General features: G+C 56.6%; 1 pseudogene; it reads right to left on the bottom strand.

The window, feature by feature from the left end:
• Positions 1-16,162: 16,162 nt before the first annotated feature.
• LOC132369534 (glutathione S-transferase Mu 1-like) lies at positions 16,163-16,803 on the bottom strand (annotated as a pseudogene).
• Positions 16,804-21,055: the final 4,252 nt, after the last annotated feature.

Here is a 21,055-nt window from a genome sequence, read left to right as displayed (position 1 = left end):
GTTGCTTTCTCAGCTGCAATGAGGCAAAAGCTCATTGCGGTTTTTCTGTTTTTGTTTCTTTAATAAATTTATTTATTTATTTTTGGCTACGTTGGGTCTTTGTTGCTGTGCGTGGGCTTTCTCTAGTTGCGGCAAGCAGGGGCTACTCTTCGTTGTGGTGCGTGGGCCTCTCACTGCGGTGTCTTCTCTTGTTGCGGATCATGGGCTCTAGGCGTGTGGGCTTCGGTAGTTGTGGCACACGGGCTCAGTAGTTGTGGCTCGCGGGCTCTAGAGCATAGGCTCAGTAGTTGTGGCGCATGGGCTTAGTTGCTCCACGGCATGTGGGATCTTCCCGGACCAGGGCTTGAACCCTTGCCCTCTGCATTGGCAGGCAGATTCTTAACCACTGTGCCACCAGGGAAGCCCCTCACTGTGTTTTAACTTTATCAGTAACACTTATTTGACAGATACTGAAATTCATTGATTTAATTAATTCGCCTGATTCCTCTGACATTTGCTCCATATTTTTTAATACTGAGACAAGCTATTTACCAGGCACTATGCTAAGCCCACAAAATAAATGAGAGGAACATTCTTCAGTTTGATTGGATAAAGGAAGGCTGATTTATCAACAGGCTCGGCTCCAGTAAAAGACATTATTGGAAAGGGCATGGTGAAAGAAACCCCATCATAGAGAAACACACCGTATCAATAATCTACTGCTGTTTAACAAACCACTCCGAGAAAGAAACAGTGGCTGAAAACAATAAACATTTATCGTTCCGCACAGTTTGTGGAACCCAGGAGGAAGCCGACAGCAGCTCTGCTGGATGGTCCCGGCTCAGGGTGTCTCTCCTGAGGCTGCGGGCAGGTGTCAGCCAGGGCTGCGTCACCTACAGGCTTGACTGGGGCTGGAGGACCCACCTCCCGGCGGCTCAGTCACACGCCGGGAAGTTCCCCTGGCTTTTGGCAGGAGCTCGTCCCTGGTAGGCCCCTCCACGGGGCTGCTGGGCTACCTCCTGACGAGGCAGCCGGCTTCCCACGGCTTCCCCCTTCTGTGCCTCTACAGCTTCTGACTGGGCACCCAGGTGTGGACGGGGACCTCGAAGGGTGTGGGTCCCAGCAGGTGAGGGTCATCGGGGGCCATGCTGGAGACTGGCCACCACATGGATGATTGGAGAAAGAGAATGGACTTTAGGCCACGGAGGGGGACAGGGGACAACAATTCTAGCCAAAGGCAAGGAGAGGAAGGAACAAAGGCATCCACTGGGATAGAGGTCAGAGAGCACGCAGAAGCCACCGGTGTTCCTCCCCTGTTAGGAAGGTGGGCGGTGGTCTGGCCACCAGGAGCCTAACCCCGCCGCAGGGAGTGAAGGCAAGACAGAGCCCTGGGAGGGGTCAGAGGCAGTGGGAGGGCTGATGCCGCCTTGGGGGAGGGGTGGCGAGCAGAGAGAAGGGGTGCTGGGGGGGGAGCGCGTGAACAATGCAGTCAAAGCTCTGGGACACAGAGGGGAGGCGGGCAGGCCTGGGGAGGGACACGCCATCCTCCTGGACGCTCAGCTGCCATGCTCTTCCCATCGAAGGAAACCATCCAACTGGTGCTCGAAGCCCACCCCCGGCTGGGGCTCCGGTCTTCCCTCGTTCCACAGTCCAAGCCTCACAAGTTTTCTTTCCTCATGTGGTCCTAGGACAATCCCAAGAAAGAAGCATTTATAAAGACCTCGAACTAGGAGTTTTCACCAGGATATCAGCCTCCATGAGGCCCATCAGCTTGGACGCTGAAACTGGGTCTGGCTGGGATCTTTTTCCCTTCAGTGATTTATGTGGTCGGTGTTGTAACTGAGAAATTACCATGAGTTACATTTAAAAGCTTTACCCTGTGACGCTCCCGGTTTCCCACAAAGCAGATAAGTGTGTTTCCTGAGGCTCTGTGTCCTTGCCTGGGGCGCATCCCTCGGGAGTGCTTCCAGACCGGCAGGCCAGGTCCGGAAGGCTGGGCACAGGACTAGCCTGGCGGCCTGCAGGCACTGAGTGGCCCTGTGGCCTCTGCCCAGAGTTATGCCCCTGGAGGCTGCACCCAAGCCCGCGAGCAGAGATGGCAGCGTCTCAGCTGCACCTTTGAGAGGCTGACAGCCACTAAGCTGGCCTCCCAAATGGAAGGAAGGCGAGGAAGGTGCGGGGCAACTGTCCAGCAGTGCTCCACTCTCTGTCTGGGCCACCGCACAGAGTGGCTGTGACCCCGGCCCCCAGCTCCATGGGGGCAGTGAGTCTGAACTCAGAGATCACGGGTTGTGATGACCCCACTTACCCTGGTGAGTAATAAAATCAGGGCCCATCTGCTCAGATGCTTTGTCCCTCGAGGGAGGACCAGGGGCAGGACAGGCTGACGGAGAGACGGAAGGGCAGCCAGGACCTTGTCGCCCACGGAATGACGCCATCTGACAGGAGAAGCCGGCAGAGGCCGACCTCAGACCCCCTGGGGGAGAGCTTCTCCACCAGCTCCCACGCCCTTCAGGGCTCGAGGTAGGTGAACTAGGTGTCGGGATCCCTGCCAGGGTGCAGCAAATCCGGCCAAGATCACATTATGCAAACGGGACTGCCAGAGGAAGGGCTGGGACGCAGATCCCCAGATCCCGGGGGCAGAGAAAACAGCGTCTTCCCGAGAACCTCGGCTCAGCGCAAGGACGTTCCCCGTCCCCGTCTTAGTCGCCTGGGAAAGCGCCGCACCCCACCCACACGGTCATGGCAGACTCCCCGGGAGGGGCTTAGCCTCTGGGTCCTTCCCCTCCAGTAACGTCCCACGGCGGAGCCCCGGCTGCACTTCCTCCAAGAGGCTTTCGTGGTCAGGCCTGCAGGTGGGGACTTTGCAGGGCTCTGCTCTCAATCCAACTCCTAGACGAGGCGCTCTGGTACTTACAGGAATTTCCCAAAGAACGACACTTTGGGAAGGAGCGGGGACGCCTGGAGGGACCGGCACGTCCTTCCTCACCTGTTCACTGCCTCCCAGGCGTCCACCGCATGTTGAGCAGCCCACAGGCCACACGGGGATCTTGGCTCCGGGAAAAGCAGAGCTGCTTCAGCATCTCGGGGCTCCAGCCCGTAAGGAACTTACCATTTCTCCATTCACAAAATGCGAAGCCCTTCAGAGTTCCTAGGTAAAGCAGAACCTACCTACCCCCAAGGTAAGCTTGTTGACTTGTAAGTAAGACCACACATACTGTGTGCACGGGCTATTTCCATACGGCGCTCAAGAGGAAAGTTTTACAAAGGGGTCAAGTCTGAACAAATGAAAACAGGTATTTTACATTTTTGAAAACCTGCCCAAAAGTTCATCACTAGCACTCAGCTCTCTTGAGTCACCCCGTGACCTCTTGCTCAATCCATCTCTCACAGGTGACAAGACAGCAGCAAGATGCTACAGCCAGAAGGTTACCCGTATCTGCGCCTCTGTCCTCTAAGTCTTTGAAAATAATTTAGGATCCAAGGGAGGGAGCGTTTCCTGAGGGAACAGCCAGGAACAGATTAACCAAATTATATCAGAGTGCAAACCCACTTACCTTAATGTATGCATGATATAAATGCTTAATGTCTCGTGTTACTTTTTTAAAGTTTGCTCTTTTTGTCCTGTGGATGGCTGCCCATATCAGGATGTCTGTCTTTAGACTTCTGATTCCTCAAAGACAAGTCTTTGTCTCAAATAACAATTGTTATTTTAAAACATGAAAAAGTACATGATTCTGAGTGGTTTTCACCAACATGGAGAACAGGACCCTCAGAAGAAAGCAAGACTGTCCCCCTACTCACCATTCCTCCCCCCCACCCCCTGCTCCTCAAGTTAAGAGAACCTTGAGGGGAGGCCCTTTGCTATTTGACAATGTCTCGAGCAGAAAGGTTGAGGGGAGTGGGTCCTGCTGCCCAGAGACCATTAAGCTGCTGATGGAACCCCTGGAGGTTAGGGGTGGGAGGATGTGACAATGGTAAAATGTTCCCCATAATCAGGAACAGATGGTTCGTAAAAGCAGACTAGAGAAGATATTTGTCAGGGACACATGATTAAGTGTTAGAAGAAGTACGATCCTGAAAGTGGGGTGGACAGAGAGCCAGAAGCCACGGAAGCCAAGTCACACTTGTCACCAAGGGCGAGGGGAGCAGCAACAGGTTTCACAGTCACGTTCCCGAGGAGCGGTATGTCCTCCCCTGTTAGTTCCAGGCACGTGGTCGGTGCTCATGAGACACTTGTGCACAACTGGACTGGAGAATTCACAAATAAAAGGGTCTAAAGCCAGAAACATCCACTCCTCCCACCTGTGTCAGACTGACTCAGGGTTCAGCCCGAGGTGTGCACGGCAGGCTGGCCCCCGTGCCCGAGTCTCACACCTTCCAGGGGGAGCTCACGCCCAGCTCTGCATTTCTCCTTGATTGCGCTGTTCCCTGGTATTTTTAGCTTGGCTTCTTAGCAGTTCCTCAGATGCTTCAAGATGCTCACGGGTACGTCTCGAGAACTACATAGTACAAAACTGGGGAGCTCTCCCAAGACCCGCCCACTGCATCTTTATTCCACAGTCCCACCTACGAAGGTCTCTGTCTTGTTCTCCTGCCAGTTTTCCTCTCTGACGGGCTTGGGTGCCAGAAGCCCAGGCTGGATCGACCCTATAAATCAACCTGAACTTTGGCATGAAATAAAAGAGAAAGCTTTTAAAGATATTACTTTTCTGTCATTAGGCAAAGAGTCAGTTCTCCAATGGACTGACAACCTTCATTTGACTTTCAGGGGCTAAGCAGATGGCTTATGAGCAAGGAAGTTCTCATATGTCAACTTCAACAAGGGAAGCAAGGCCACAGGGAGATCAGATTTGCCTATTTGACACCCAGTGAAAAATACATAAGGGTACGTATAAGGTGGGACCCCCTTTCTCTCTTTACTGCAAAGGTTTAGGAAAGATGGCAGCAAAACCAATGAAAGTTAAATGGAAAGACTTTACTGATGTTAGGATGGCACATCCTGTCTTAGAGATTTAGAAGCGTCTGGATCACCTTCTGCATACCAAGCTTAAAAACACTTTCCCTTATAAGAAGTTTAGGAAGAGGAGAGATGACTTTAAAGCAATTACATCTAAAGGTGAGGGCAGGGTGAACTACAGGTGAGTTGGGGTAGGGGGAGAACCTTGAGGAAGCCCTTGGTCACCTCTGGATTTCAGGTTCCTCTTCTCATAAAGGAGTCAAGGTGAAAATCACGAAGACCTCTTCAGCCTCTAACACTGCGTCATTCTGGAGATCTCACCCAGCTTGAGAAGAATTTGATTCTAAATGGTGAGTCCTGGGGTTTATAAGTTTCCACCACTGGTAACTGGCAAGTCAGTTTCTCAGTCATTCGTAGTGGAGTCTTGGACGCCTCTGATGTCACAAAGAAGAGGGAATCGTGGCCAGGCAGAATCCAGCTCTCAGAAAACCCGCACTGACAGGGGCTGTGGGGCCAGTAGTCTTCTAATTAAATGAAGACCTTTTCACTTGGCGGGGGTTAGTGAGGAGGATGGGGGCTGGCGAGACAGAGGCAAGAAACTAGGAGAGGAGAACCAAGACCTTCTTTTGAGAAAGCTGACCCCTTTGGGGACTTGGAGGGGAGGGGAGGGGACCAAGGAAGAGAAAAGATTATGTCAGAGGAGAACATGCAATATTTATTCCTGCTCCTGGACAAATCGCAGGTGCCCTATCATGATACTCCTGCCCGGATCTTCACCGTGCATTTAGACACGGGGCAGGTGGCAGAGAGGGCAGACCCACTCAGCAGCAGTCACTCGGGCTAGAAGCGTGGCAGGGTCTTAAGACAGCTGTTCTCTGTTCAAGCCTTTGTGCCAAGTGCCTGTTCTGCGTTGCCCTCATCATCTGGAAAACCCACCTCTGTGTTCTTGGAGCAGATCCATCGGTCCTGGCTGAGTGGACAGCCTGCTCAGAGAGCACGGTGGTTGGCTTCTACACAGGCGTCTGCCCTTACTTACGAGGACTCCCGCTCTTTCCCTCTGTGAAATCATAGGCGTCCAACAGGCAAATGTGCCCTCCCTGCGGCCCCTTCTCCTTCCTCTGGTCAAGCCTTCTCTTGCTGAAGTTAAGGAAGAAGAACTGCTAAGCTCGTAAGCCATCTTGTTGGCCCCCGAGGTCACGTGATGGGGTAAGTACCTCGCGATGAGATGCCCCCTGTTGACGGAGGCTGTTGTCACCACACGCTCTTTGAGCATCTTCGTCATCTTGGACTAAGTTGCCACAGAAAAGACATCCCCGCCTCTCGCCACCTGGAACAGACATCTTGCTTCTGTCTGTTTTATTGGTTGCTGTCTTATTCCCTTCCTTGCTTCAAAAAATCTTTCCTCCCTTGCTGGTGTCTTAATTCCCCTCTCCTTTGACTGTAATTTCGGCAGCTCCGCTATTTAGCTCCGTGGTGTCATAGCAGACAGTTGGTGGGGAAGGAACTGTGCTAAGTGACAGAGCGTCAAAACCCAGGACTGGCTCTGGGTGGTTAGAAAGCCTTCTTCAAAGCTCGCTGCCATTTCATAGCTGTGCAGGGACTTCCCTTTGGCGAGAGAAGAGAAAGCAGCCTTAATCCACTACTTTCCACTCCTACACGTCTAACACCCACCCCCCAGGCGGTGTCCAGTGGGCCTTTACTGCCCACAGGACGTGGCCGTGACCATATTCCTCCCCTGGTGGAAGGAGACATGGCAGCGGGGTGGGGGGGGGGGCAGTATGGGGGGGGTTGGTGTGGCCATCCTGCTCCAGAGCCCAGAGGGCCCAGCACTGCACTTTGGAACTTGGAGAGGCTGCCTTCTCCTCTGTAGCCTCAGCCTTCTGACCCATAGCTAAGTTCACAGAACCATCCAGAAACCACTGCCTTGGTCCACACACCAAAAGGACTCAGGATGTGGTAGAAAAAAAATGAGCCTGGAGTCAGTGTTCCAGCCCGACTCTGTCGCTGCTGACGGACCGTGGGCAAGATGCAAAGTGAGAGCCAAATGATGAGAGGTGTCGGCCTGCCAGTCTCACACACCTGTTAGAGGATTTTAAAGAGAAATATCACAGCTTATGCTGTGCAGGTCTGTGAGGAAGTTGGCCTGGGACTTTAAGACCCCTATGTTTTGACAGTTCACAATTCTAATTCTTTAATAAACTCATAAACCCTGAAGCTGGGGTTATAATCATCAGCAATTAGAAAACCAGCCATTTATTGAACACCTACTGTGTGTATCACTCTGCTCTTTCCCTTGAAAGGCTTGAAATGCAGACGGGCTATATTTTTTTTAAAGTCACTGACATACATGCTAGCATATGCTGAGTGACAAACGACAGCATTGTGAAAGCAGAACGTCCCCCTGGGTCCCGAGGAGGAAGCAGTTACCCAGAATGCCCCAGTGACACGTCTGCCCAGCCCAGCCCCCTACACAACCTTCACCGGTTTCCCCCTCGGCCAGGAGAAGCCAAGCACAGTGGATTGTTGGGCGGATGTTTTAAACTCCAGGTTTTTCGGCTCAAGGACACAGCGGGTGGTCCCAGGCCCTGCCGTCCATGACAGCATCTGTCTGGCCAGCCCTGCGGTTTGGGAGCAGAGCTAACAGGAGGTGCCCGTGGTGGCCCCTGGAGAAGGGGCACTGCTGTGAGCTGTGTTCATCTTTCTCAGATGGGGAGCACCAGGCAACAGGAGACACGGCACCGTTTGGATCTAATCTGTCCCCCGGCCGGGACCCAAGTCTTTGCATTCCCCTGGGTTCGTAAACTGTCAAGAATTTTCCTCCCCATTTCAGAGGTGAGGAAACTACAGCTCGGAGTGCAGAATGCCGTTCACCCAGGTTTCAAATCCATGAGAGCAGCGCCTCGCTGACAGGACTGCTCGGTAAGGCCCAGTGTCCGGGCGGACTCTGAGATGAAGCCTCCCTGGCCAGCCCTGCTGTCATCCCCCGCCCACTGCCGCCCAAGAGTGGGACTGAGCCCAAGCACAGCAGGCACACTGAGCTGGGGCGGCGGCTTGCAGGGGGGAGACCTCTCCCTCGGGAGCCAGTTACTCTTTTGCTGCTGGGTTTATGTTTTTGGAATAAATCACTGGTGTAATAATAGAAATGAAGGCGCTGGAGTGAAACATCGTGACAGAAGAGCTCCCACTGGCATCTCGATCAGTTGTGGGTTTCTTGCCCTGATGTCCTCCTGCCCAGCGGTAGAGGGATCCCGCCCAGCAAAGGGGGGCAAGCTCCCTTCTTCCCCTCCAGCCCCATCTCCGGGGTGGGCTCTCTCCCCGCCCCTAACCTGCCTTCTTGGGAGGAGGCCTTGGTGCCCACGAACCGTATTTGTTTCTGTTTGGGTTTCTAGAGTGGTCTAGGGGGAGAGGGCGGTTCTGGGGCTGGAAGGGACTTGAGAGACCATGGTGTCCAATTTTCTCATTTTCCATGAGTTCAGGGTCAGTGACTTGCCCCGGGTCCACACCTGTATCTGACTTTCCTGCTGGGGGGACATTTCCACCATGACACTCTCCCCTCGGTGAGGAGAGGAGAGATTTCCAGTGAGTTCCAGGCAGCTGGACACCCGCCTGTTGCTCTCCCTTTTGCGTTTTCCCTTCCCTCACGCCCTTCCCCTAGTTGACCCCCAGTGGTCCAGCCAAGCACCACCTTCTCCGGGAGCTTCCTGCTCCCCAGGTTGACTTGACTATATCTCTTTTTTGTTTTTAAACTCCTTTTGCCTGTGTCCATTATGGCCAAACATGGGCCATCACGCTGCAGTGAAGCCATTGATTTACCTGGCGGCTTCCTCACTCACCTGAGCACTGCTCGAGGGCAGAGACCCGGTTGTAGCATGGTGCCCAGCACATAGCAAGGGTGCAAAAGACGTTTGCTGAGTGTGTGCAGAAGAGCTCACGTGGCCAGCAGGAGTCTGGTCTGCAGAGAGGTGGGCGCCCCTCCCCGGGCAGGAGCGAGGCTTGGAGAGCGCGTCTGGTGGGGACAGAACAGCTGCGCCCGGAGCAGCACGTGGAGAGGAGGAGGAGGTGGGGGGCGCGCTCGGGATCAGCTGTGGGAGTGAGACGATGACGAGTCCAAGTGTAAGGAAGTGACGGCATCGCCGGGAAGGCCACGAGCCCCCCTGGAGGCAGGAGAGATCAAGGAGGTGGGAGGCACATAGGCTGCAGCAGAGACCGGGGGACTTGCTCCGAGCGTTGGTTCCGGCAGAGTCAGGAGGCTTATCCAGGCTGAAACCCCAGAGGGTCCAGCACCCCCCGCGCTCCACCGCCGAGGCGGTCAGGCCAGGCGGACCTCAGGACTCCCATGACACTTAGTGCCAGGCACGGGATGCCTGAAAGGGGTCGAGGTTACACGGGGTTGCCACTCCACCCCCAGAGCTGTGCCACCACGTCATGCTGGACGGGACGGCCTCTGCGGTGGCAGGAAGGCCCAGGCCTCTGATGACCTGAGCGTAGTCGTGCAGGAGCCAACGAGCAGGAGCTCCTAAACAAACCGATTCGTCTCGCCAGGTGTTGGCTGCCTCACCTGGACTCCCAAGTGTGTACCCTGAAGCTACCTGCCCCTCTGGCTCCCCACGGAGCGCCATCCTGGGCCCCACCCCTCTGTCCTGTCCCCTCCCCCCACCCCGCGGGGACAGACTCTGCATCTTAAATGCCTTGTGGTCACAGACTCAGCAAAGTTTTGCTTGTGGCAGAAATTCACAGGAGGACCAAGACCCAACATCCAACTAGAGGATGGACAGGGGAAATCCTTCTAGCATGGGGGACGTGTGCGGAGTGACGGCCTGGGACTGACAGCTGGAGGGGACGGAGACAAGCCAGCTTGTCTTCCTGCCCCTTCCTGCTGCTCCTGTGGAGGGCGGGCACTGGGATAGCCCCCCATTCAGGCCCCTCCCCTTCTTGGCACAGTGGCAGGAGCGGCTGGTTGACCCCTCGTCGGAGAAGCCACCTTCCCCTAGAAGAGCCCACCCAGCTCTGTAACCCCCCCTTTTTACTCTGCTCCTCCCGTGTTAGCAGCTCAATCTACACGCTGATGGTTGTTGGCCTGGCCTTCAATGGCAAGAGGCTGCAGCCCACACGTGCCAAGTGAGGAGGAAGTTTCCCAGGAGCATTTTCTGCTGCTCTGAGGCCAGGGGAGGCCGGGGCGTGTGTGAGGAGCTGGACTTTGGGAGAAGCACTGGGCTTCTGGGGGCAGAGAACGATGCTTCAAGGGCATCAGGCCCCTCCCACCGGCAGGTGTAAGAACCAGGATCTTGGTGACTTGGCTCCCAATCTGATGGTTAAGTCGTCCTGATTGTAGAGCTCTTGTGTCTGTGGGGCTGTTCTGGATGCATTCTGCATCCAGAATTCAGACAGGCTCGAAGGCCAGACCTGCCAAGGAAAAATGGACTTTGCTCTTCCCAAGGTCATAATAAACACTGGGAAACAGAAGGAAAGCTGTGTGTGAGTGGCTCACACTGGCTAAACAGGCCGGCTCATGGCAACGGTGCCCAGAACGGTCAGGCAGTCGGGGTGGTCAGAGCAGGAGGGAGCCCACGGACACCAGGATGGAGGCAGCATCTTGGCGGGAGCCCCAGCACAGCCCTGGCCCCCTCGGGTGGGTGTCCTCAGCTGTGATCTTACAGGGGCTCTGGGGCTGCCAGGTGGTCTGCTGGTCTGGGATCGCCCTGCAGGCTCTGGCCAATGCCTCCTAGAGGTTAACGTGGTGACATCCCTAACTTTGTACCTTTGCACCTCATGTCAACCATCCCGTGTTTGCATTCTGGCAGCCACTTGAAGTCCCATCCTTGCTCTTCTCACCGGTCAAGGATTCTTCCTTCTCCTTTGGGATAAAGAAAAGTTGGAAGGACTTCCCTGGTGGCACAGTGGATAAGACTCTGCGCTCCCAATGCAGGGGGCCTGGGTTCGATTCCTGGTCAGGGAACTAGATCCCACATGCATGCTGCAACTAAGAGTTCACGTGCCACATCTAAGGAGCCTGCAAGCCGCAACTAAGACCCGGTACAACCATAAATAAATAAATAAATATAAAAAGCTTACTAAAAGAAAAGAAAAGTTGGAAAAGAATTAGACTCTCTTTCAAGGCATATGTTTGGTGTCACCCTGGCCTGAGATGGAGCATTTGACGAACCCTCCAAGGTCTAGTATCTTGATTATTTATGAAAATGGTATCTTGATCATTCTACACTGAATGTTCACACTTTCCCAACTTCTAGTTTCTAAGACTCCGAACCCAAGACAGAAGGGGTACCATCTAGGTCTCCTCAGAAGCCAATGAGGCATTTTCAAGATACGTGCACCTTTGGTACCTTCCCAAAGGCGGTTGCCAATAATAAAACGGCCTCTTTCGTTAAATATTTATTGTGTTTTTTAGCGCAATTTGCATCATTGTGTCACCCAACTTACTGTTCCACTGTGACCACTGTAAACCTGGTCCCCTTGGTCAGGATTTCTTCCTTGTCTTCGGAGCAGAGGCGAGAAACTGATGAAAAGTTACCTTCTTCATTTAGGGCAGATGCTCAGTGATGCCCTGCCCGCCTCTGCTGCTACAGTCTGGTCCCCACAATCCCTATGAGCAGGAATTCTATTCTCTTCTTACGGGTGAGGAAACAGCCTCAGAGAGGTGGGGTCACCTGAGCAGAGCTAGGGAGTCCAAACTGGGTTCATGGCCAGGTCCCTTAACTGGACAGCCTGCCAGCCTCTCCCATCAGGGCCGTCCCCAAACCCCTCACTTTGCTGGTGTGGGCATATCACTGCTTTGCCTGGCCAGGGCCCTGGCAGTGTCCACCCTGGGCTCCGCCCCTAATTCTCAGAAAAGACCCCAACCTCCTCACATTACCACTGGAAAATTAAAGAAAAAAAAAAAAAACCTTTGATTCAGAATCAGAAGCTCATCAGCTTAAAAAACGCTGCTTTTTAAAGTGCCTCTGAATCACTCACCTTTTCAGCAAGCCTCCCCCTCCAGCCTGCGAGCGGGGCAGGCGAGGCGGGGAACAGAGCAGCCACGAGGAAGCGGTGGCCCCGAGTCGGCGATGACGCCCAGGCGTTCTCCTCCGGGGATTAATCACCTCCGATTACAGCTGCTGACTGAGAGCGAGTCACTCACGGCGTCACCTCCTTTGTCTGACCCTCGCCTCCCTGCCATCCGGCTGCTTGTTTGTCCACGATGCTGGAGCGTGCTGTGCTTGCTGGCACCCCCGAAAGGAAGCCCGGCAGACAAGTGACTCAGGAATCAGGACCCACCAGCCTCCCCCTCACCATCTGCTCTCAACACCGTGCGCCTCTGGGGCAAGAAGAGGGGCCGTGAGATTGCTCCCCCAGAGCCCGCAGATGACTGACCCCTCTGCTCGCGGATCGGATGGTACCCTGTGCTTCTCCCCAGCAGTGGCAAATAAAGCCATCATTTCCCCATCACCCTCTGCGAGGATGCCAACAGCCCACCCGGCCTGGGGGCGTTCCAGGGCTCACCCGCAGCTCCCCTCACCTCCCTCTCCAGCCCCCCTACCACCTGCCAGCGAAGCCCGGGGCGGCTGGGCCCCTGCTGCCTTCCTGCTCCCTCGGAATCGCCGAGCTTCCTCGCTCTGGCCGCTGATGCAGGCACATGGCGCCCAGAGGCACCGTGCCACCGGCCTGCCCAGGGGCACCCGCCCAGGGACCCCAGCCCGGGCTCTCTGCCCTGACCCACAGGCATGGGCGCATCTCTGTAGCACAATCTACAAGGACTCCCTGAGGTCGCTTCCTTTGACCGGCGCATAGCCAACAGTGACTCTACACAGTGTCCCCCAAGAAAATAGGGTACACTGTGACCCCTGCTCCTGGGAGACAGGGAAACCCAGCTCCAGGAGCCCATGCACCTGTCCCACCTCGGTGATGTGGTACCAAGTGTGGAGCAGTGACTCCGCGTGTCGTGGTCCGGCCCTGGCGAGATGACATGGAGCACCCCGAACACCTTCTCGGGGCGCCTGAGTGCCAGAACCGGACGGAATGTGGCTGGACCCTGCTCTGCCTCTGCTTCGTTTGGTGGTAGGGGCTGCTCTAAGCGCTTCTCAAATGTCGTGCTGCCTCTTTTAACTCCTTTGGGGTGGGACTCGTCAGGATCCTCGGTGTGTGGCTGGGAGAGCAGAGACCGGGCCCCGAGCTCACAGGCTGGGGTGAGGCTGGGGCGCCCTGGTCCACGTCCCCTCGCTCCTCCGACACCTAACTGCATCGACTTGGCAGATGGCTTACTTCTCTGTTGCTTCAATATTCTCCTCTCTAAACAGCAGTGGTGAGGGAACGTCCTCCCCCGGTGTGAGGGTTGATGGGACCCTGTGGAGAGGGTGTGTAAGACGCGGAGCTCAGGGCCTGGGCGCAGCAAACACGTGTGGTTTACACGGCTGACCTCGGGGCAGAGCTGCGAGGCGGAGGAGGGCGGGAAGGACGGAACGTTCAGGATGGTCAGGAGAGACACCCCACCCCCTATTCCCAGAGGTGCCCAGTGGGGCAGATGGGAGGTTTCAGGCCCTGTGGGGGTCCCCAGGTAGCACGCCGTCTGTCCCTACCCTGCCGCGCTCAGCCCTTCCTCTGCGCGCACCTCCCAAGCCTGTGGATCAACCAGGCCCTGAGATAATTCTGATTCTGAAAGCAAAAGCCTCCGTAATTGCGGCTCTTACCTACTGGGGATCTTAGTCTTCTTTGAGAGTTGGATAAAAACTATAAACTCTTTCTCAGAAAACTCCACATACACAGAGATACACAAACGTGTTCTTAGAAATCAGGGGTGATCATCTGACCCCAAGATTTCGAGCTGCTTTTCCATGTAGTCAGGAAGGATCCCGGGGCCGTGGCAGCAAAGCTGGCCGTGGCTTTCCCCTCCCAAGCTCATAAGCACCTCGGCTCTGCCGGCCATGCACTTCCTGGCTCCCCCCGAGAGCATCCCTGGACAGTGCCCCACCCCCACGCCCAGCCGCCAGTGCAGAAGCTGCAGCGGTGGTTGCGATGGCGCTGGTGACGGCAGTTGCTAAGGAGCCAGGAGGCTGGGTGGGGGAGGTGAGTGGGCAGCAGCCCAGCAGAGCTGCCCCTTATGCAGGTCTGAGCGCCTCGGGCCCTGGAAACGGTGCTCCCAGCTGGCTGCCATGGCAACTGGCAGGCTTGGGAAGCTATTCATCGGGGTCTGGACAGATTTCTCCGGCTCCCCCTGTTCTTTCTTCTCCCTAAGTGGCTGACTGCGGTGTGAACGGGTCTGCCGGATGCGGGCCAGGGGCACAGAGGGCAAAGGGCTGGTCACACACCCCACACGGCAGGCTCCCTGGGAGCCCGAGTGACTGGTGACGGGCCTGCGCCAGCTCCCAAGCGGAGGCCCAACCCCAGAAGCAGGATGCTCATCCCTCTTCCAGGGGCCCCGGCCCCCTCCTGCCGGGGACCGCTGGCTCCTGGCCCAAGGAGTCACCCTAGGAGGGAGACCTACCTGCTGTGCCCCAGGTGAGCCAGCGGCCAGGTGGGATGGATCTCTTCCAGCAGGGCCACTCAGAAGATGCGGGGACCACGGAGGGTCAGGCTGACAGGAGGCGTCAAGAGATCAGGACTTGATGGCACTGGGTCTGATCTAAGCGAGACAAAGGGACAGATGAGGTCAGAGGTTAGTGAAGTACCGTGTCAGGCCACCAGTCACTGGTCTGGTTGTCGGGCCACTTAACACCACCATCACCTGAAGCACTGTCCAGTCATCCCCACTGGGTGGTGATTAAATGGTATGCCTCTCGCAGCTTGCTCTTGGAGGCTGCCTTCCGAGTGAGCCATCGTCCTCCTTTTGAGACAAGAGAGCTGGCCTTAGGGATGTCAAGCCACCTGCCCACGTCGTGCAGCCAGAAGGTAATAAAGCTGAGATTTGAACTGACGTCTGTCTGCCTGCAGATCCATCTCTTACTGATGTGCCAGCAGGTGGCAGAGGGACCAAGGCTGCGAGGCTATGACCTGTTCACCTCTCCAGACAAGAGCAGGCCCCTCTGAGCTGGTCTGGGGTTCAGGGCCCTCGCGGCCAAAGTGCCCCCTCGCTGTGCATTGGTGACGTGTGGCTTTATTTTTATTTTTTATTTTTTTTAACAGAAAGAAACAGGTCCTCTTTTATAATTTTTTTTTAATTAATTGATTTATATATTTATTTTCTTTTGGCTGTGTTGGGTCTTCGTTTCTGTGCGAGGGCTCTCTCCAGTTGCGGCAAGTGGGGGCCACTCTTCATCGCGGTGCGCGGGCCTCTCACTATCGTGGCCTCTCTTGTTGCGGAGCACAGGCTCCAGACGCGCAGGCTCAGTAGTTGTGGCTCACGGGCCTAGTTACTCCGCGGCATGTGGGATCTTCCCAGACCAGGGCTCGAACCCGTGTCCCCTGCATTGACAGGCAGATTCTCAACCACTGTGCCACCAGGGAAGCCCTGACATGTGGCTTTAGACCAACAGTTACATTTCTCCTGAACCCCGGGATCTGCTGTGCGATCACTTGGCATCATTGTCTTTAAGACACGTGTCCGAGAGTCTGTGACCAGGTCTCTGGTGCCTGGTGGTGACTCCAGGAAGCTCCACAGGAAGAAGATCCTGGACAGGAGTCACTGGACCCCCCGCTGCCAGAACAACTGGGGCACCTGGAGGACGTCACCTGGTCTCTGCTCTCCGAAGCTTGGAGGGCAAAGCGAGGACGCTGGGCTGGCTGGGATCATGAGAGGAAGGGAACTAGCAGTTAGAAGCACCTACTACGCTCCAGGGATTCTAGTACATTTATTGTTGAATCTTTTTTTTTTTTTTCCTGCAGGTATGATTAAAGCTTTACTGGGGTCCAGACAGGGCTGGGCCGGAACCACACCGGGAAGCAGGGCCTGCACACCAGGCCAGTTCCGGTCTTCAGGGCAGGGCTAGGAGCTCAGAGCGAGCTCTGTGGGCCAGGGTTCTTGCTGGGCTCCTCATAGCAGAAGCAACCATGGAAGGGAAGGGTCATCTGGTTGTCTTTAGTGCAGGAGGGACAATGTGGGGCGGGGAGGAACTTTGCTGAAGAAAAGTGGGGACTGAAGTTTTAAAGGATAGATGAAAAGGGAGTTGGGAGGGAGATAAGGGGGCCAAGAAGGCATCTAGAGTGAATAGAAGGAGAAAGAAAAAGACAGATGGTTCTGGGTGCAGGGAGGTCCAGCTGTTTTCCAGGGCACCATCTCCTGGTTACAGGGCACTACTTGTTGCCCCACATAGCAATCTTCAGAAACAGAGGGCCTGGAAGCAAGTGAGTGGACTTCATGTAGGCAGAGGTCTTCTTCAGGCCCTCAAAAGGGGAAATGAAGTCTTTCAGGTTTGGGAATTCATCCAGGCACTCGGGCTCACACGTGCAGCGCACATCAGGATGTTATAGCCAGGACATCCACATAGGTGAGCTTGTTCCCTGCAAACCAAGGCCTCTTCCCCAGAAAACCTGAGAAGAGCCTCATCTTTTCAGGGGTCTCCTTCAGGTATGCAGGCTTCAGTTTCTCAAAGTCAGAGCTGTAGCAGATCCTGGCCGTGTACAAGCGGACATCCATAACCTGGTTCTCCAATACGTCCACGCGAATCTTCTCTTGCTCTGTCTCGCCGCAGGTTGTGCTTGCGAAGGACGGCGTTGCTCTGGGTGAGCTCAGGAGCCGCGTCAATTGAGTAGGGCAGATTGGGGAAGTCCAGGCCCAGCTTGGATTTTTCTCTCAGCCGCTGGCTTCTGTCACAGTCGGGAGCGTCCCCCATCGTGTACTTCTTCTCCTCATGGTTCGAGCCTGTGTACTCTGGGAGCAGGCGGGCGGCGTGCACCAGCCCGCGGATGTCCCAGGAACCCAGGATCATGGGCATGGTGCTGGTTTCTGTGCTCTGAGTGGAGGTGCTTCACAGGAGCTGGGCTGGAACCGTATTGTTGAATCTTCACTCGAACCCTTTAAGGTTGGTAGTGCTGCCCGTGTTATGGAGAGAGCTCAGAGAGGACGGCGATGTGACCCAGAGCAGCAGGACCTCAGCCCGGATTTAACTGCCTCCAAGTCTGGCAGCTTTCTGTTCTATTCTCTGACCTCCCATAAGCAGGGGCTGCTCCTCGGGCCTGTGGACACCAGGGAGCCCCGATTCAGCCTCTTAGCTGGGAGCCTACATAGCCTTCTTCCTCCTCGGGCCCCATCACCACATGGCAGATGGGCATCCTTCATCCTCCAGCTACTTTTATTTCTCTTTCCGTTCTTCTTACCCTCCTGGCTCCATCCAAGCAGGAGACCAGGAGGCACAGCCAACAAGCAGAAGCCAGAGCAAGGCTCTCACCCCATCCCCCTCTCCGACCACAGCAGAGGTGGAGACTGGGGTCCTCACCAAGCCTGAGTACAAAGGAGGGTCATCGGGGAAGCCTGGAGACGGGGTCTCTGCCCCAAGCTGCAGGCTGTGCATCTCCAAACTTTCCTCTGTATCTCTGCTTCCTTGGGAAGCCCTCACATCTGCAGGCCACGGCAGGATCTCAGCGTGTCCTCAGTATCCCTCTCTCGGGGATGGACGCCTTCTGTGCCAGAAGCTGACCAAGCTCAGCCTGTCTCTGGAGTCATGTCCCCTTTTGGAGTTATTTCTTAGGCGGCAGCTTGCAATCGTGGGAAGAGCTCAAGATTGGGGGTCAGAAGATCTTTGTGCTGTTCCCACTTCTGCCACCAACAAGCTGGGTGATCCTGAGCGTCTGGGCCTCGGCTTCCTCTCCTGTAGTCTCCGGACTCACTGGCCCATCCTAACACTCTGCACTGTCCTCCGAGCTCTGCAGCTCCTCGGCCCCCTCCCAACCCAGCGATGCCTCCGCCCCCAGAAGCCAGGTGCCCCTGTCCTATGCAAACCTGCCAAAATGCAAAGCGTGCAAGGCATTTGGTTTGTTGGTGCTATGATTTCTTTTGAGGCAGGAAGTCGTATTTAAATTGTGCCCCAGTCAGCACAAAAGCCGGGAAGCTCGGGCCTTCTGCACAACGGATTATATAAAGCAGCTCAGCTCTCTCCTCTTTGTCCCTGCTCTTTCCCAGTCACTCAGTCAAGTAACCTGTATTAAGTGGACGTGTCCGCGAGGCTGGGTGCAGACGTGTGATCCAAGCCGACAAGGGCTCTCGGGAGGACTTGTGGTTCCCCAAGAATACAGCACAGACCGCGGAAGGACAAAGAGTTCCTCAGTGCCTCTGCTGTTTCCCGCACCAATGGTATTTGTCAGTTTTACAGTGAGATCATGTTTTCTGTGCCCACCTCCTGCCTTCTCATCCAGGCAGGAGATCAGGCTTCTCTCTTGCCGGGGCCTCACCTCCGGCCTGGATGGGCTGACCTAGTTCCCGCATCTCTGGCACCAGAGGCGAGGGTCTGAAGATGGTGATGTGCCGGCCGTGCCCGTCCAGGCAGATGACGGGACGCTGACGGAGCTGGCGTAGGCAGTGAGGTCGCCGGCCTCTCCGGAGGCCCCGGGCATCGGTGCTCCTCGCTGAGCCTCCCCGAGGGCAGGGGCTGCCCGTCTTCCCCGTGCGGTGCCGACGCCTCGGCACTCCATGCCTACGTCTCTAGAGCTCTGTGCACGCACCCAATGCTTGCACTCCTGCTTCTTCATTTAATCTTCCCGGCAACGCGGCAACGCAGGATTATTACTGCTGCTTCCTCACAGATAAGGACCTGAGCTCAGAGAGGCTCATGAGCGCCCCAGACCTCACAGCTGGACCAGCCGGGCCGAGCTGGGCTCACTGAGCTCTCCCGGCACCAGCTGCGCCCCGGGGAATCTCCCGGGGGAATCCGAGGGGCCCCAGCTCACTGCTCTCCTAAAACCGACACCACCTGCAGCCCCAGGGCAGGGGGCCCGGAGACCCCGAGCCCAAGCTCTCCCTGCACCTCCTCACACTGCACGGGAGACCAGGGCTCGGGGCACGAGAGCCGGGGGTGTGTCAGCAGGGAAGGAGGTGTGATGAAAGGGAGCCGCAGGGCGTGACTGCCCCCCCCCCCACCTGAGGACCACACCGATGAAACCTCTTCGGTGGGACAGAGTGTTTGAAACAGAGTGGGTGTTGAAGGGTTTGTTAGATTTGTTTTTCTTTTCCAGACAGAAATAAAAGAAAGTTTAATAAAACATTAGGACATTGGCCCAGGAGTCCCATGTAAAACCGAGGTAGGCGTCTCGGGGCGGAACCGTCCTCTTTGGGTATCGGAGGCTGGCTGTGTGGGCAGGAGGGGGTGGCGGGAGCCTTCCCTGGAGAAAAGGAGGTCTGCTTGCACCACAGCTGCCCGAGGCCCCACGACCGGCCTCGAGGCGTGTCCGTGTGGCCGGGTGCCCGTCAGCTGGGTGCCAGGGCTCATAAAGAGGGGTGCACGGGCCCCACCCTGGGAGTTTAGCCCAGAGTCAGGAGCTGTGGAGGAGGGATGTGGTCCACTCTGACTGCCCACGGGGTTCATAAAGGAGGGTCGGTCCAGCCACCTTGAGGCTGCACTGGCCACGTTGTCACTGAGAGACGAAGGCCGGGCAGCTTACGAGGAGGTGGTCAGGGGCAAAGAGAGGTGAGGAATGGGAAAGGTGGAAAAGAAAGGGAGCAGAGGTGGGGGCCGGACCCCAAGGATGGGGGAAGATGGGCAGGTGCCATGAAGGTTGGGCAGAGAAAGGAGCCGGAAACCGGGGGGCTGGGGGACCGTGAGCCCCGCCCCGCCTCCCGCGCTTGTGGCCCCGCCGGGCCTGCTTCCCCCCTCCTCCCCGCCCTCCCCCCGGGGGTCGGGGTGCAGCGTCTCAGGCCCTCCTCCCTCAATGGCCACTCCCCACATCTTTCCGGATCTCTCTGTTCATTCAGCGGCCGTGGCCAAGGGCTGGAATCCCAAGCCCAGCTGTTGGTCCAGCACTGCAGGTGCTGGTGGAGCAACTCCCGGCCCGGAGCCGCAGTTCCTCCGTTTCTGAACCTCCCACACGAGTTGTAAGGGGTGTGCAATAGGGCAGGTGTAAAAGGATTGTCAATCACCAAAGGGTCAGATGCTTGGAGCCTACGTGAATTTCTAGGCCTGAACTCCTCAAATCCCTTCCACGGGAACCTGTCCCCGAGGCGTGGGGCTTCGTGTCCCCTGACCTCGTGTCCTGCTGGTCCTCGCCGTGCAGCACAGGCCTCACGCTGGAGGAGGCACCGAGAGGGTAGGCGGCCTCGCCAGCACTTGCCAGGCAGTTAACGCAGGCCAGGGTCGGAGACAGGGACGCAGAATTACAGAGTGAGAAGTGTTATTCTTCATTCCTGAAGCAGATCCAGGCTGTTAGCACTGAGAATAATCTAGGTGGATTTTCAAGGAGCCACTGAATATGTATGATGGAGAGAATCTGAACACGGGAGAAACAGCAGAGACGCGAGAAGAAACTGGATGGACGAAGGCCGAGGGGGGGAAGGCTGGGACTGTGGCACGGGTGGACGTGGCTGGACAGGGATGGGGGAGAGGCAGGAACAAGGAGGCTCAGGAGGAAGGAGGGGGAGAGCAATGGGGGCCGAGGGAGGGGCCAGGAGCCGGCGGAGCGGGCAGACGCAGCAGCACCCGGCAAGGCCCGGCCGCCACGCCCCGCGGCTCCCGAGGCGAGCAGATGCGTCCACGGAGCCTGCGGAGGGTCCTTGCTGACTCGGGCCCCGCGCAGCCCGGAGCAGCGGCCCAGTCCCTGCCCTGCGGGGCTCCGTCTCCTCCTCTCCACCCTCCTTCAGGCTCCGCCAGCCCCTGACGGGTCCCGGTGGAGCCAGAAGCCGCCACATCTCACCCAGGAGATGCGCTCTGGGGCTGAGTGTGTGCAATGTGTGTGTGGGTGTGCAAGCAGGCAGGAGGCCAGGGGAGGGGCAATGACTCGGGGGCGATGGGCCGGGGCGGGACTGATCTGCTGGCCGAGGGGAGGCTTCTCGCTGCCACCGATTTTCCTTTTACCCAAACCACCAGACTGCCACGGCCCCGCTCAGCAGGAAGGGCTGGGGTCCACCCCAGGCTCTGGGTCAGAAGAACCTTGGGGCTTCCCTGGCCTCATGCTCTCCTGCTGCTACTCACGGTCACTTTCCTACCCCTGCTTCGGGACGAGGGCAGTATCTGCACGGCGTTCCACCCACAGCCCGGCCCC

Source organism: Balaenoptera ricei, chromosome 8 (genome assembly GCF_028023285.1).
Source record: "Balaenoptera ricei isolate mBalRic1 chromosome 8, mBalRic1.hap2, whole genome shotgun sequence".
Taxonomy (NCBI): domain Eukaryota; kingdom Metazoa; phylum Chordata; class Mammalia; order Artiodactyla; family Balaenopteridae; genus Balaenoptera; species Balaenoptera ricei.
This window is presented reverse-complemented; position numbering and strand designations above follow the sequence as displayed.